The 16,106-nt window shown below is 35.2% G+C and overlaps 1 protein-coding gene across 1 annotated transcript in view; it reads left to right on the top strand.

The window, feature by feature from the left end:
- The window catches only part of DCC (DCC netrin 1 receptor), a 727,087-nt gene that overhangs the window by 277,570 nt on the left and 433,411 nt on the right, over positions 1-16,106 (top strand). The gene's annotated exons all lie outside the window — the stretch shown is intronic.

Genomic DNA, 16,106 nt, shown 5'->3' with positions numbered 1-16,106 from the left:
CAGCCAGACTCATCAAACAAAAGAAAAAGAGAGAGAGAAGAGAAGGGACTCAAATAAAATCACAAATGAAAGAGGAGAAATAACAATTGTCACCACAGAAACACAGAAGTTGATGAGATTATAAAAATCATATGCGATGCCAGGAAAATGGATAACCTAATTTCTGGAAATGTAGCCTACCAAAACCGAAGCAGGAAGAAATAGAAAATTTGAACAGACTTATCACCAGTAATGAGCTTGAATTAGAAATTCATATGTATTTTTAGATGTAGTTTGGTAAAAGGAAAGGCCATTAGTTAGAATTCAGGAAGCTTGAGTTCTAATATTGCTTTTGATACTTAGGAACTGTATTTTGCCATAGAAATTTCAGTTATCCTTAATTTCTCCTCTGTAAAATATAAGGAATTGGAATTAGATCTCTAAGATACTTTATAGCTTCCATCAATCAATCAATCAACTAAATCAGCATTTATTCATAACTCATTAGGTTTTAGAATATAAATTAGTAAGTAATTAGGCATAGTTCTATTCTCAAGGTACTTATAGCCTACATTTCTACTCTACCTGGTTTGGGTTTATTGAAAAAGCAAAAGCAAATTAAAAAATTGCCCCTTCTATGTAATTTATAACTTGACTTGTAGTGTAGTAGATTTACTTTTTCCACACTGCAGAAATTTTGTATCAGCTTTTTAAAAAAAATTTTTTTAATGTTTTTTTATTTATTTTTGAGAGACAGAGGGAGACAGTGTGAGCAGGGGAGGGTCAGAGAGAGAGGGAGATACAGAATCTGAAGCAGGCTCCAGGCTCTGAGCTAGCTGTCAGCACAGAGCCCGATGTGGGGCACGAACCCACAAACCATTAGATCATGACCTGAGCCAAAGCTGGATGCTCAACCTACTGAGTCACCCAGGCGCCCCTATATCAGCTTTTTAAAAACATGCACATAGAAACAGAATGTTCAGATTTCAGGCTGTGCTTTTGTTACAGGCATATTAATGAGTGTAAAAGCATTCAAGGGCATGTATCTGACTATAGAATATAAGCATCTGTATCTGTTTGTGTGTGTGTGTTATTATATACATGGCATATATGTTATTATATTTATATATATAATCATGAGGTAAGGCTGTGTTCATTTATACAACTTTCTGTGTTTGCCATAGGAATTAAATGTATATATAAAAACAAACATGAGGTAAATATGAATGAGAACTATGAAAATATACCAAGAACTTTTTTTAAAGCTTCTGAACAGCCCATATATATATATATATATATACATATATATATATATATATTTGTAATCAGAAACAATGGATGAATTATAATCTTTCTCACCATTTTGCTTTTAATTAATAAATCATAAGGTAAGTAAAAAATGCAAATAGTTCTGGGAATGAGGATAGGAAGGATTCTGTAATATTTGAAAAATACCATAAAAATATCTCCTCAAGCTTTTCTTTTCAGCCATTTCCCAGTGAGCTTTTGTGTGAAACAAGATTTTACTATGAAATGCAAGAACAAAAATGTAGGAACACAGCACTTCTTAGCTTACATTTGGCCCTTGTATTTGGTGAGTAGACGGGAGGCAATGAAGCAGTGCGTTTCTTAGGTTTGAAAACTATTAGTCGCAGAAGCGTATGTTTAGGGTAATGAATTGTTCTGTGCCAGCACTGACTCCAACCCAGTGACAAAGTTGGTAAATATTCCTTAACACATACATTCACATACATGTGCACATGCATGTGTGTATTTGTTTATAGTATGCAGGATAACTTGCATAAAGTGTTAAGACCCAGGGCAGGGTGCCTATGATTAGAATTCTTACCAGTCAACAAAATTCCTAGATCTCTTTGATATAAACTGCTATTAAATATGTAGTAGATTTTGCTGTTTTTATTCTAATGCATGCCTTTATCATTTGCCCTTAGTACATTATATTTTAATATTTGATACCAGTTCTTTCCAACTGAGATGAATTTTATGAAATTCAAGTTTTTAAATCCAACTTAGCACTATGAATTGCACGCAGACTATGTTAAGCATTGCTTCTTTGTTATTTAAATATCAGGCAAAATATTCAAACAGAATATTTCTATTCACTCTGCAAGAAGCCATTCCAGTTTATATAGGTTGTCCATGTGGTAGGATTTTATACATCTTAAAACACACATACACACACACACACACTGTTTCCATGGTTTCTGATATCCACACTTATCTTTATAAGTGAAATTACCATGAAGTTTGGTCTTATCTGTAGGGAGATAGCTAAGGTCTCTTGAGGCCAAAATGCAGGAATGAAAAAGGCAGATAGAGTCTCAAAATTGCAATATAATCAATGCTGGAAGTACTCTTTTACCAAGTAATCTTAACAGTAAGTCATTTTTAAGTGTTAGTATGAAAGGAAAACTGTCATTTTGCAGCAAGGCATTGAACTAATTACCCTTGACCTGCCTTTGAGTCACTTCCTGTGACTTTTATGAGACGTTTAGGTTGGTATTTATTGTTTCAAGCAATGCATTAATGCTAGCCAAATATTATTTTAGTGGCAGAATAAAAAGCAAACTGACAACTTTATTTTCCTTGTTCTCTCTTTGCTAAATCAGCTCTGTATAAACCATTCATGCTGAACAGCATTGGACTGGCCATATATACTTACAAAGTTTTAAAGCTGTGAGAAAGCCTGAGGATAATTTACTTTGCTTTAGCAGCAGAGAATATTCTCATGAAGCTTTCAGTTAATACAGAAGCTCCACGTTTACAGTTGGTCAACACAGAGGTCTTTTCCATGAAGATATAACAGGGTTGGAGAGTAACTTCACAACCATCCTCTCCCACTAACACTTGAAGAAATTCCTGAGAATTTGACAATAGAAATTACATTCAATCCTGCAAATTTTCAGAGTAAGAAACTGAAGTCAAGAAAAGTTCAGTTAGTTGCTCGGTGTCCATATGTCTCTACAGTAGGAGCAGAGCCAGGAGTCAGAGTTCCTGACCGTTCTTGCTGTCATACAACAGTTCTCGCAGGTCATTCTGTAAATAGCCTCCCGACCGCAAATTTGAGGTAGAAAACTTTGCATTGCTCTTTCCTCCGGATAATTTTTCTCAAGAGTTAGTTGATGTGTTCTTGTCCCAGCAACAAGTTCCTCTGAAGTTTTTCTAAGCCCCAGTGGAGAAGTATAATTTAAAAAAAAAAAAGAATAGATGTGTTTATCATGTGTGCTATTTATGAAAGCTGTTGGAATTTACAATGGGGAGGTACCTGGGTGGCTCAGCTGGTTAACTGGCTCACAGATCCTGAGTTCAAGCCTTGAGTTGGGAGCTCTGTTTTGGCAATGTGAAGCCTGTTTGGAATTCCATCTCCTTCTCACTCTGCCCCTCCCCACTTTCTCTCTGCATCTTTCTCAATAAATAAATGAATAAATAAATAAGCTTTAAAAAACCCCATTAATTTCCAGTGGGTTTTTCTCCTGCTTAAAGTTATAGCAGTGAGTCCTTCCAGAAGACAGAATGTTTTTAATGTTTATTTATTTTGAGAGAAAGAGAGAGAAGGTATGCATGAGTGGGGAAGAGGGGCAGAGGTAGAGGGAGAGAGAAAAGACCCCAAGCATGCTTCACACCAAGTGCAGAGCCTGGCCCAGGACTGATTCTGGAATGTTGAGATCATGACCTGGGCTGAAATCAAGAACTGGATGCTTAACTGACTGAACCACCTAAGCACCCCCCAAAAATAGATTTTGAGTTGCCTTTTTTAAGCATTAGAAATCATTAACAAGTAGGGTTGCCTGGGTGACTTGGTCAGTAAGTGTCTAACTCTTTTTTAATCTCAGCTCAAGTCTTGATCTGAGGGTCTTGAGTTCAGTTCCTGCATTGGGCTCTGCACTGGGCTGAAGCCTACTATATAAAGGAAGGAAGGAAGGAAGGAAGGAAGGAAGGAAGGAAGGAAGGAAGGAAGGAAGGAAGGGAGAGAGAAATTTTTAACAAAGAAAGAAGATATATCCATGCATACATAACCACTATACTGTCTTAGAAAATTGCTTCCAGAATCTTTTTAAAATTTGTTTTGGAAAAAAAATTCACTAACAAATTTTGTGAAAATAACCCATCTGAATTAAAAAAAAACTCCCTGAATCTCAGTATCCCATATATCCCTCTATGTACATGAATAGTTGGCTAGGTAGAAATACATTTGATGACAGTGTGATGCAGCTGTAGATACTGTTTTTACTCTTCGTAAGTTCATGTCTGATTTAACTGCATAGTTGTTTAAATTCCTGCCATCACATCAGCACTTCTTCACTGCAGGATTAGCATCCTCATTCATTGGTCTCATTCCCCACCCTCTGATTTTGGTTGTTACAGTGTTAGTTGTCTCCTGTTCAGGTTATAACAACTGAATTCTCTTCAGTAACCATAGTTTCATTGTGTTCATTTTACTTCCATATAGAGATCTTGTCAATTTTCGTCACATTCATCATGGTTGCCTAGCTTTTTACTTTGATGGTACTCTTAATTGCCTGGATTTTGTTGTCAGACTTACTTTAGAAAGTGCTATATTTTCTGAGTACCTTCATAATTGAGAATGTGGCTTTAAATAGTGAGGCTCATGTATAATATTCTTGGGTAATATTGCTCCGTTGTCTTCCAACATTGGACATATGGGAGTCTGATTCCCCCTTACCTCATATAGATTGATTTGATTTTGATTTTTTTATCTGGATGTTCAGATAATACTTTATCTTCCAGATTCAATAGCCCAAATGAGGTGTGTCTCGCTATCAGGAATTATGTATTTAATTTCCTAGGAAGATGGTAAGAACTTTGAATAGGAAAATTCAGGTTTATTTTTCAAGGAAAATTTTCTATTATTTTATCTTTGAATATATCTTTTGTGGACTTTGAATATATACATTTTTGGGCTCGGCACATCAGAATTCCTGTTATCTTATTATTGGGTCATTTCTGCTTCTCCTCTTTCTATATAAGTTTTGTGTTATTTTAGTCCCTTGGATTTTTTCATCTACATTCAGTGTGATTATCTCAGATCTCCTCTATGTTAGTAATTTGATTTTTAGTAGTGTTTATTACGTTAGTTGTATTTTCCAATTTATGTTTTGGTGCCAATCTCTAAGGATGTTGTTTTTGTCCTTGATTTGTTTCTTTAGTTCCATTATCTCCCTTTTTGTTTAATTCTGCTGATTTATCATCTAGTCTTTGACCTCTAGTTATATTGAATTTATTTTCATATTAAGTGAAGCCATTGTATGAAGCAACCTGAACAATCCTTCTATTCCTGTCCTTATAATTTCCTCTGGATGGGGTGCTTTGTTCTCCTCTCTCCTTCCACCCAACCACCTTTCTCTCTATCTCTATGTCTCTGTTTCTGTCTACCCCTCATCTTTGTTGGCTGTAGTATTATTTCCATATTTCTTATGTACAAGCTCATGTATAGCTGCTCTGTGCAGACACTATTTGCTCTAATACAGTAAAAGTTACTTGCAGACATATTTACCACCCTGCCTTAGATCCCTTTGGGCTCCAGTTGGAAAACTAGAGATTTCAGAATTTGTGCCCTTTTTAAGAACAGACTGGAATGATTAGGGAGTGAGTGCAATCGAAGCAACGTACTGTGTTGGCTGCTGCTCCTCTGATTCCCTTCCAGAGTGGACGGACTGGTCCTTAGGTTTCTGCCAAGTCTTCAGCTCACTGGTAGCCCAAGAGTCTTCACCTTAGTTGGCCCCCTCTCTTTCTATCTTTTCAACAGCCCTCCAGATGCTCTCCTCTCAGAAAAGGTGAAACATAAGGCTATATTCACAGGTTTTACATCGATTCAGGTTTGGAGGTATTACCGAGAATTCTTAGGCTTTTCCCCAAACTTCAGAGTTATTTCTGGGGTTTAAAAACAGATAAGGAACTCAATCCCAATCTGCCTTTCTGCTCTATTCCAGAAATGTCTGTTTGATTTTTTTTCCCCAGTTAATTATGCTTTCTTTTCTTTATTTGCTGTTGTTCGTTTTTATGTACATGCATGTGTGTGTACTGGGACTTAAGCTTATTTCATTAGGTTTTGGGGGAGATAAATTAGTTGTGTTAGAATCTATCATTTTTCTCAGTTAAATGTGCTGAAAGATTCTCTCATTTAATATCTACAAGTAACAAGAAATTTAAAAATAATTTCTCTTTTGTATTTTATTGTAACTCTTCAGAGTACATTTGAAAATACATAGAAATAGCTCTCATGCATGGCAGAAACATTTTTTAAGACTTTTAAATTATCTACATCTTCTACTCTCAAATACCAAGAAAGCATGCTAGAAAACATTTAACTGAGGGAAAAATAATAGCTCTCAGATTCCTGTCAGGATGCAATGTTAGAACTGGATAGCTTATTTTATATATTTATTATTTCTCTCATCATACAGCACACATGAACTAACACTTTATCTTGAAAACATGTTTTCATTTCCTTCATAACTAAAATTAAAAATTGACAAAGAAATATGTTTATAAACTGTGTATGTATAGATGTATAACTTTGTGTGTTTGTGTATATACATGACATTTTAAAATGGCATTCTATGTGATTATATTGTTTACATAGAAGTTTCTGAGAACACAAATATATATGAATATATAGAATGCATATATTAAAATATATGTTTATATTTACATATGCATACACATGCATGTTTTGTGTGTGTGTGTCTATACACAGAAACTTCTTGGAGAGTTGCCAGTATCTACCAAAGGCTTGATTGATAGCACGCAAAGCATTCCAAAGGCATGGCTGTAACGTCAGTTAGCCTAATTAAAATTAGGACCTTGAGGTATCTTCCTATTATTTTTTTCACTGGATTGAGCCTCACAACATCATTATACCAATTTGGTCATAGGCTCCACAACTAAAGAGAGAAATGGAAAACTCAGTCTGGATTTATAGAGATAGAACTCTGATTACAGAAAGAGCTGGAATTGAGAAAAGGGTAATGGGGTTATTTGTCTGGATAAAGAAAATTGTGAGGAGAGATATAAAATAATTTCCAAGCATATATAAAGGACTCTAAAATAAAGGTTGAAGATCAGATGTTCTTCATCCCCACAACACATACACCAGAAGTTTTAGGTAGGAGGAGGAATTTGTTGGCATATAATGTTCACAATGAGACGTACTGATGGCATGGAAAATGAAAGCAAAAGGTCTAAATTTTCAATTCTCTGAGGTGATGAAAATAGCATCTTTGCCAACTACAGCAGAATAGCTTATAGTTGATGCTTCCAATATTCTATGGTAATACACTTTGAAGAAAAGTATACTCATAGGTCTTAAATGTTGTTCCTCATCTCACTTTTTCATAGAAAATGACTGAAAGCCAGGGGGTTGCCCTATGAAGACCAAGCCATACCCAAGCCTAAATAATGTTGATTTGTCCCCATCCCATGCTTGTCCTTGAGGACACAGAGTGGGTAAGGCAGTGCACATTCTTAAGAAGCTACTAGCTTGATGGGTTCACGTTTGGATTGATGCCACAATGGAAGAAATGCTGTTGTTTGATCTGCTTGCTGCTTTTGGCCAATTTGTGTTTAGTGATGATATATTTACTTCTGCATGACTATACACACACACACACACACACACACACACACACACCATATATATAAATACACTGTACATATAAATACACCACTTAGCTTAGCCAGAAAAATAAAAAGGTAATGCTCATTCTAGCAGTTGTTAGAACTCAAAACCTGCCTACTTATCTTTCCATTCCTGCCCCCTTTCTCTCTTTCTCCCTGGAAATGATCACTGATAAACTACCTTGAAATACTTCTTTGAATAGAAAATTCTAGGAATAAAATCCATCACTTAAAAACGTTTCTTTTCCCCAGTCAATATTAATAGTTAAAGCTCAAGTGTGCTTTTATTTCCAATGCAGAATACGTTCTAGACATTTAAGGCTAGAACCCAACAAAATTTTTTAGGAGAGTACAGACAGGTATTTGTGAGAGACAACTTAAATAGAAAATGAAATGCAAATCTCAACACCCAGTCCTATGGGGGAGGACAGATGTGTAGGTAGGAAAATGCAAACTAGAGAGAAATATTCAGCAGATTTCTAGTCCCTTGTCACATTAGGAAAAATCTGGATAGAAGGGTTGAATTGGGCAGAGATACATCACATAGCTCTGTGTTAAAAAAAAAAAAAAGGAGATGGAGGATTATGCATTTAAAGATAAAGTTAGTTGAAAGAAAGTTACTGGCAACAAAAGTTAGTAGAAGAACTGAAACTATGGAGTAAGAGAATGATTTCTAATCTATAAATCGGGCAGTCCTTTAGAAACATTATTCTATAAAACTAGGATTTTTCAGAGGTATGTTTCACATGAAAGCCTGCATTTATAAAGACCATTTCCCCTCCCTTGCTAGGACACGTTACCTGTAAACCTATATTCAATAACTGCTAGCCTCTTTTGTAGTAATCTGAATGTGATTACATATGAAACTATGGTTCCTTAAGGGGAAATTATCTGTTGATACAATTGTAATAGGCACTTCAAAGAGCCTATTTGTTTTGGACACCGAGGTAGTCTGATTTGGCAGCAAATATACTTTAGACATTTGGTGTGATCTGTCTCTTCAGATGTTTGGATTTAAGAGAAGATTGAAGAGAAGTCCACTATTTCAACAGCAAATTAATTAACTTAAAGGGACTGGGAACATGGAAAGAGCTGTTTGCTCCAGAGAAACTAACTAACTGTTCAGTGTCCTCAGAGTGGAAATGCAGCCACTCAAGGGTCATGCTAATTTTTATTTTCCTCCTAATAAAATCTCACCAATCTCTTTTTACCTCAATTCTTGTTTGTCATTCACTAAAGTAATTTGTGCTGCCTAGTGTTTATTTAAACCACCTGCATGGCTTTAAAAATGCATTCTTGGGGCATACGGGTGGCTCGGTCATGTAAGTGTCCAAACCTTGAGTTTAGCTCAGCTCATGACCTCACAGTTCCTAGGATCAAGCCCTGTTGATAGGCTCTGTGCTGACAGCATGGAGCCCACTTGGGATTCTCTCTCTCCCTCTCCCTTTGCCCCTCTTCAGCTTGCTCACTCTCTCTCTCTCTCTCTTCCTCAAAACTAACTTTAATAATGCATTATCTGCAATTTCAGAATTGTGGTAAATATTTAGAATGTAGAGAATCTTTTCAAAATCAAGGTGATTTTATTCCATACCTAAACAACTGGAAAAGAACAGCCACATAACTTATCTAAAAATAAAAATACTAGAAGCCAAGGCTAAAGATGAAAGAGTGATATGGGATATTCCTAAAAATATTTGAGGCACCTATTATAGGAAATAAAACTTAAATCCTATTTAGATTATTGGTGATAACTTTGGGGTTGATATTACAAAAGAAATTTTACTCTATGAGTTCAAATGACTAATTATAGCATGGAAACTTGTAGGACAAAAGCAATAAATTTACAGAAAACTTTGATTCAAATTTAAGATCTAGTTATGGGGTCACCTGGATGGCTCAGTCAGTTAAGCGTCTGATTTTGGTTAAGGTCATGATCTCACAGCTGATGTGTTCAAGCCTCTCATGGAACTCTGCTGACAGCTTGGAGCCCTGAGCCTGCTTTGGATTCTGTGTCTCTGGCTCTCTCTGCCCCTCTCCTGCTCATGCTCTGTCTCTCTCTCAAAAATAAATAAACATTTAAAAAATTAAAAATATATAAGATTTAGTTATATAAGTCTACTAATTTCAATATAGAAGGCTTTCTCAAGTTTTAGTCATTTCTAAGTATGATAAACACTTTCAAGAACAAATCATATTTTTCCACATTTCTGTTGCTTAGTAGTCACTTTTGGTCATTATTTCATTATTCCTTATTCCCTCAGCCACCTAATAAAAATGTTTTTTATATATGTACTGTATGTACTTTAGAAGATTATGAGAAAGCAACATCTGAGGGAACTTTGAGTAATTTATTTCTGGTCATGCATTTTTATTCTATCCAAAGACAGTATAACTAAAATTAGTATCTTGCCTGAAATTGTTGTTGCATTGTATGCAGTTATTTGGATTAGTGGATTAATAATTAATAGATTAACACTATGTAAATGGCACAATTTCATAAACTTAAAAATTCACAGTACTTCATTGTTATTAGTCATTAGGAAATTGCTACCCACCAAGTAGTTTAAAGTAGTAAATTATTTCTTCCATGAGAGTGGAAGGGAGGGGTTATTGTGTAGTATTGAAATTAAAGAAGAGAGCATATTCTTCAGATCCCATCTTTAAGAATCATCTTGTCATTTGTAAATAATATATGTGGTATATCTGAAAATAATTAGTGATATAAAAACTTGGCAAACAGAGAGAGAGCACTACCAGAAGCAGGAAAATCTATTCTCCAATTCATAAAAGACAAAATTACAAAAGTGAGTTACCTTTTACAGAATAAATACAAATTGTGTCATCTGAGGAATGTAATTCGAAACAAGGATCCATGATTAGAAAATGCTGATGACACATACCTACAGCGACTGATCATTCATATTCCTTCTTTCATCCTGGTTGCAATTTGTGTTGAGAATATAGAACTCCAGTGCTTTGAAAGCATAATGTTATTAAACCTAGATCCTAACTTCCAGGCAGCAGATTTTAGTTTGTTCATCACAGAAAATGACAAAGAGGTCAAATAAAAAGAGGACAGAAGTGGGTAAACTGCTTTTGTTCACTCTCTCCAAGAATAGTGTCATCATCAAAAATATATGAAACAATGGATTGAATTGATGTTAGTATGACAGAGCCTCTTCCTCCGACAAGTTACAAATGGCTGCGAAATAACCATATCAAGTGCATGAAACCAGCCAAAATAAACACCACTGGGTAAAAAGGAGGTAAAATATTACAAAAAGAAAAATTAAGGTGACCTCTTTGGAGAAGTGGATTCATGAAAAATAGGTAGGATGTCTACACTCTAAGACAAAATGGAAAACAGTTCAGGAAGAGAAAACAGAATGAACAAAGACAGGATTAGAAAAGGACCGGGTAATTGTTGGGATGAGCACTGGGTGTTACATGGAAACCAACTTGACAATAAACTATAAAAGAAAAAGAAAAAGAAAGGAAAGGAAGAAAAGAAAAGAAAAGAGAAAAGAAAAGAAGAGAAAAAAAGAAAAGAAAAAAGAAATGAAAAGAAAAGGAAAGAAAAGAAAAGAAACAGAACCAGGTAAGATTGCTAAAGTGAAACCCAGGATTTCTGTAAGGACTATGTGGACAGGAGCTCCAGGAAAACAGGAGGCAATTTGGTTATTCATTATTTAAAGCAAGATTGAAAAGCTTTTACATAATTTCTAATTCAACTCAGGCATTTTATATCTAGACCTTTTCAAGACTGTCTCCTAAATTCTGTATTTACTTTAATTCCTTTTGCTCAAACAGGGAAGAGCTTTAAGAATATTCTGAAAAGGTATCCAATATAACAAATACTTAGTCCTTTCTCCAAGTAGCCAATTCTTTGTTCTTTGGTTTTTTTCTCATAATTCATTGATTTTTTATTTTCCAGGACAATAATATAATATTTTGTTAATTATGTGATTTCCATGACATTGTCCAAACTCCTCCTCCTCATCTTATACATATATTCCCACAGCAAAAAGGAAAGTATGTATTATATTATTTGTGTTCTTATAAGCATGATCAGCAGATCTTTGCTGAGTATGTGCTGAGGATGAGGCACCATGAAAGGAACTGAGATATGAAGGAAAATGATTAGCCCTTGTCCTTGACCACAAAATTACACATGACTGGCAACACTGTCCAAGTTAGACAGTGTATTTCCAGAAAACCCAAAAGTTAAGCCTATTTCTGATGGTGTGGTATTGTTTCATGCTTCAACGTTCCCATGTAAGTGAGGGAAGCTGCTTTTTCTTCCCATTCACTGCCTGCTATACAGTGAAAATCAGAAAACCCAATATAGAAATGAAGATATTAAGGGCCAGGGAAGACGAGGTATCCAGTGTAATGCTGAAAGCCTCAGGAATAAGAGAAAATTACAAATGATAGATCATGACTCACATACATATTTGGAAGTAGGGAAAAAATATTGAGGCATCCTGGGTGTTACTGTTGAACAATTATAATTATACACTTAAGTCAAAGTATTCCATTAACTAAGCAGAAGTCACTATATTTTATTAATCAATAAAACAGAAGGTTTTGAAGATTCACCATGATCAGCTTTGGAAGATCTGGCCCCATCTTGTGGGTTCTTGAAACTTCTCTTTTCTTTGCTCTTCTTGAGTATAGATTTAGAATTCTTCTATTTCCCTTTTCTCTTCTATACTCTTTGATTCCTGTTCTACTCTTCCCTCCACCCATGCTCTCTCCTGGTCTCTCTCTTTCTCTCTTTCTCTCTATATTATATATATAATATATATGAACATACATACACACACAAAGCTCAAGATATATCAATTAACCAATAGGCATATTTATATATATGTGTGTGTGTGTGTGTGTGTGTGTGTGTGTGTGTGTGTGTCCCCATGTGTGATTCTCCACTTGGACTTATCTTTTTGTAGTCTCAGTAGTAAAACACATATATTTATATGTGTTTCTATGTGTGTGTGTATATATATATGTATGTATGTATACACACATATATATATGTAGGTATGTATACACACACGCACATATATATATGCATATCTCTCTGTCTATGTATATATTTTCTCCCAGATCCCATAATAAAATGAGTATTGCAATAAAGTGAGTCAAATGAATCTTTTGGTTTCCTACTGCATGTAAAAGGCATGTTTACACAATGCTGTGGTATATGAAATACACTGTATGAATAAATATGAAATGGCATTTAGTCTAAGAAAAACTGATGTACTGCATACCTTAATCTTTAATGGTAACCATCACCTGAGCTTTCAGTAGGTTGTAATCTTTTTGTAGTGGAGGGTCTTGCCTTGATGTTGATGGCTACCTACTGATCAGGGTGGTAGTTGCTGAAGGCTAGGGTGGCTGTGGAAATTTCTTCCTATAAGATAACAATGAAGTTTGCTGCAACAATTGATTTTTCCTTTCATGCATCATTTCTCTGTAGCATGTGATACTATTTGATAGCATTTTACCCAAAAAGGAACTTCTTTCAAAATTGGAGACAGTCCTCTCAAACCCTCAGGTTACTTTATCAACTAAGTTTATGTAAATATTCTAAGCTCTATTGTTATTTCAACAGTTTTCACAGCATCTTCACTGGGAGTAGACTCCATCTCAAGAAACCACTTTCTTTGCTCATCCATAAAAAGCAACTTCTCTTCCATTCAAATTTTATCATGACATTGTGGCAGTTAAGTCACATTTTCAAGCTCCACTCCAATTCTAGTTTGCTGTTTCCACCACATCTATAATTACTTCCTATACTGAGGTCTTGCCCTCCTCCAAGTCATCCATGAAGACTGGAATCAAATTCTTCCACATTCCTGTTAGTATTGGTATTTTGACCTTTTTCCTTGAATCACAAATTTCTTAATGGCATCTAGAATGATGAATACTTTCCAAAAGATTTCAATTGACTTTGCTCAGGTCCTTCAGAGGAGGCCTTATCTATGGTAGCAGATTTAGCCTTACAAAATGTATTTCTTAAATAAGACTTGAAAGTTAACATTACTCATTGATCCATGGACTGCAGAATGGATGTTGTATTAGCAGGTATGAAAACATTAATCTCATGTGCATCTCCATCAGAACTCTTGGGTGACCAGGTGTGTTGTCAAAGAGCAATAATATTTTGAGAGAAATATTTTTTTATCTCAACAGGTTTAATATATTCAGTAAACCAAGGTGTCAATAGCTGTGCTGTCCTCCAGTCTGTTTCATTTATAGAGCACAGGCAGATTAGATTGATAATTCTTAAGGGTTGTAGGGTTTGAAGAATGGCAAATGAGCATTGGCTGCATCAGCCCCTAAGAAGAGAGTAAGCCTGTGTTTTGAGGCTTTGAACTCAGGCATTGACTTCTCTTCACCAGCTATGAAAGTCCTAGATGGCATCTTCTTCCAATACAAATCTGTTGTTTAATGTAGATACCTTCATTAATGATTTTAGCTAGATATTCTGGATAACTTGCTGTAGTTTCTACATCACCACTTGCTGTTTCACCTTGCACCTTTATTTTGTGGAGATGGCTTCTCTCCTTAAACTTCATGAAATAACCTCTGCTAGCTTCAAAGTGTTCTCCTGTAGCTTCATCACCTCTCTCAGCCTTTGCAGAATTGAAGAGAGTTAGGGCCTTTCTCTATATTAGTATTTGGTTTAAGGGAATGCTGTGGCTACTTGTTCTTCTATCCAGATCTCTAAAACTTTTTCCATATCAGTGATAAGACTTTATCACTTTCTTATCATATGTGTGTTCATTGAAGTAAAGCTTTCAATTTCCTTCAGGAATTTTTGATTTGCACCCACAAGTTAAAGGTTTGATACAAGACACCTAGCTTTTGGACTATCTCATCTTTAGGCATGCCTTCTTCACAAAGCCTAATCATTTCTAGCTGTTGATTTAAAGGAAGAGACATGTATGACTCTTCCTTTCACATGAACACTTACTTACACTTATAAATTGGCCTAATTTCAATATCACTGTGTTGTAGGGAATAGAGAAGTCCCTGAGGAAGGAGAAATATATTAGGGTGGCTGGTCTGTGGAATAGTCAGAACACATACAACATTTATTCATTAACATTTTAAGTTTACCACCCTACCTGCATATGGTTCATGATACCTCCAAATAATTACAAAAGATCACTGATCATAGATGACATAACAAATATAAGAATAGTGAAAAATTTTGAAATATTGCAAGAATTACCAAAATGTGACACAGAGATATGAAGGGAGTAAATGTTGGAAATCTGGTGCCAGTAAGCTTGCTCAACGCTGAGTGGACACAAAACCTTGAATTTGTAAAAAAAATAAATCTGGGGTCTGGGAAACACAACAAAATAGAGTTCAAATTAATGAAGTACAATAAAACGAAGTATAACTAGATATATGTGTATTTCTGTATATGTGTATGTTTATATGTATATACATATTTTCATCCATATATATTTAAATTTTAGTTTCAATTCCAAAACTGAATTTCCCATCCACTAATGGATGTCACTCACAATTTGAAAACTCTGAAATAGGCCTAAGTGATATCAGGAATTCTGATGAAACTGAACACAAAGAATGGGCAGACTCAGGAAGCTTTCATGGCCCCAGGTTAGAAGGTCTTCGAGGGAGAAGAGGAACAGACGACATGGTGTTACATAATTTTTAATAGCTCTAATTACTTATCTCCATTATCTCTGAGGCTTCAAGAATGTTAATGAGTTCTTCTTCCACCTGCATTTTCAAGTGGCAAAAGAGAAAATTATTACAAAGTAGTTCATAATATAGGCAGGGGAGTCAGCCTGTCTGGCTCCATGGTCTGCAAGTTGCGTGATTCGGAGAAAGTATTCTCAACTCCTTGTACCTCAGTCTCTTTGTAAAATGGGCATCACAGAGCCTCAGAGTGGTGTGGTGAATATAATAAATATAAAGTTCTTAGACTAATAAATTATGAATGGTCAGCCTATGATAAATATTGGCTGTTTGCTAGTAAATAAAATACCTGATCAAAATCTATAATAAAATTGAGAACAGAATCTAACAGACAGCTAATATATTTGCTTACAGATAGAGAAACATTCAAGAAATGTTTCTGATGCCTTTTGTTGTTAGTGAATTAGTGAGTTAGGGTAAGGGATAAAAAATAGTCTCTTACTAATATTATCAATTATAAATAAATAATTTCAGTTCTGTGTATAATGGGGATATGATCTCTTTAGAAAAGCCCTCTGACATATTTTTCCATATGTGTGCTGTCAATATTAATGCATCCCAACTGAGTCATATAAATCAACTTCCCCATGTGAAAGTTTAAGGAATTTTAAAGTTGTGTAATACTAGAGGTCCAAATATTTAGTTAAACATCAGGAAAATAAGGTAGAGAGGGAGGGAGGAGGAAGAGAGAGAGAGAGAGAAAAGGAGACAGAAAAAAAAAAAAA

Source organism: Suricata suricatta, chromosome 14 (genome assembly GCF_006229205.1).
Source record: "Suricata suricatta isolate VVHF042 chromosome 14, meerkat_22Aug2017_6uvM2_HiC, whole genome shotgun sequence".
Classification (NCBI taxonomy): domain Eukaryota; kingdom Metazoa; phylum Chordata; class Mammalia; order Carnivora; family Herpestidae; genus Suricata; species Suricata suricatta.
This window is presented reverse-complemented; position numbering and strand designations above follow the sequence as displayed.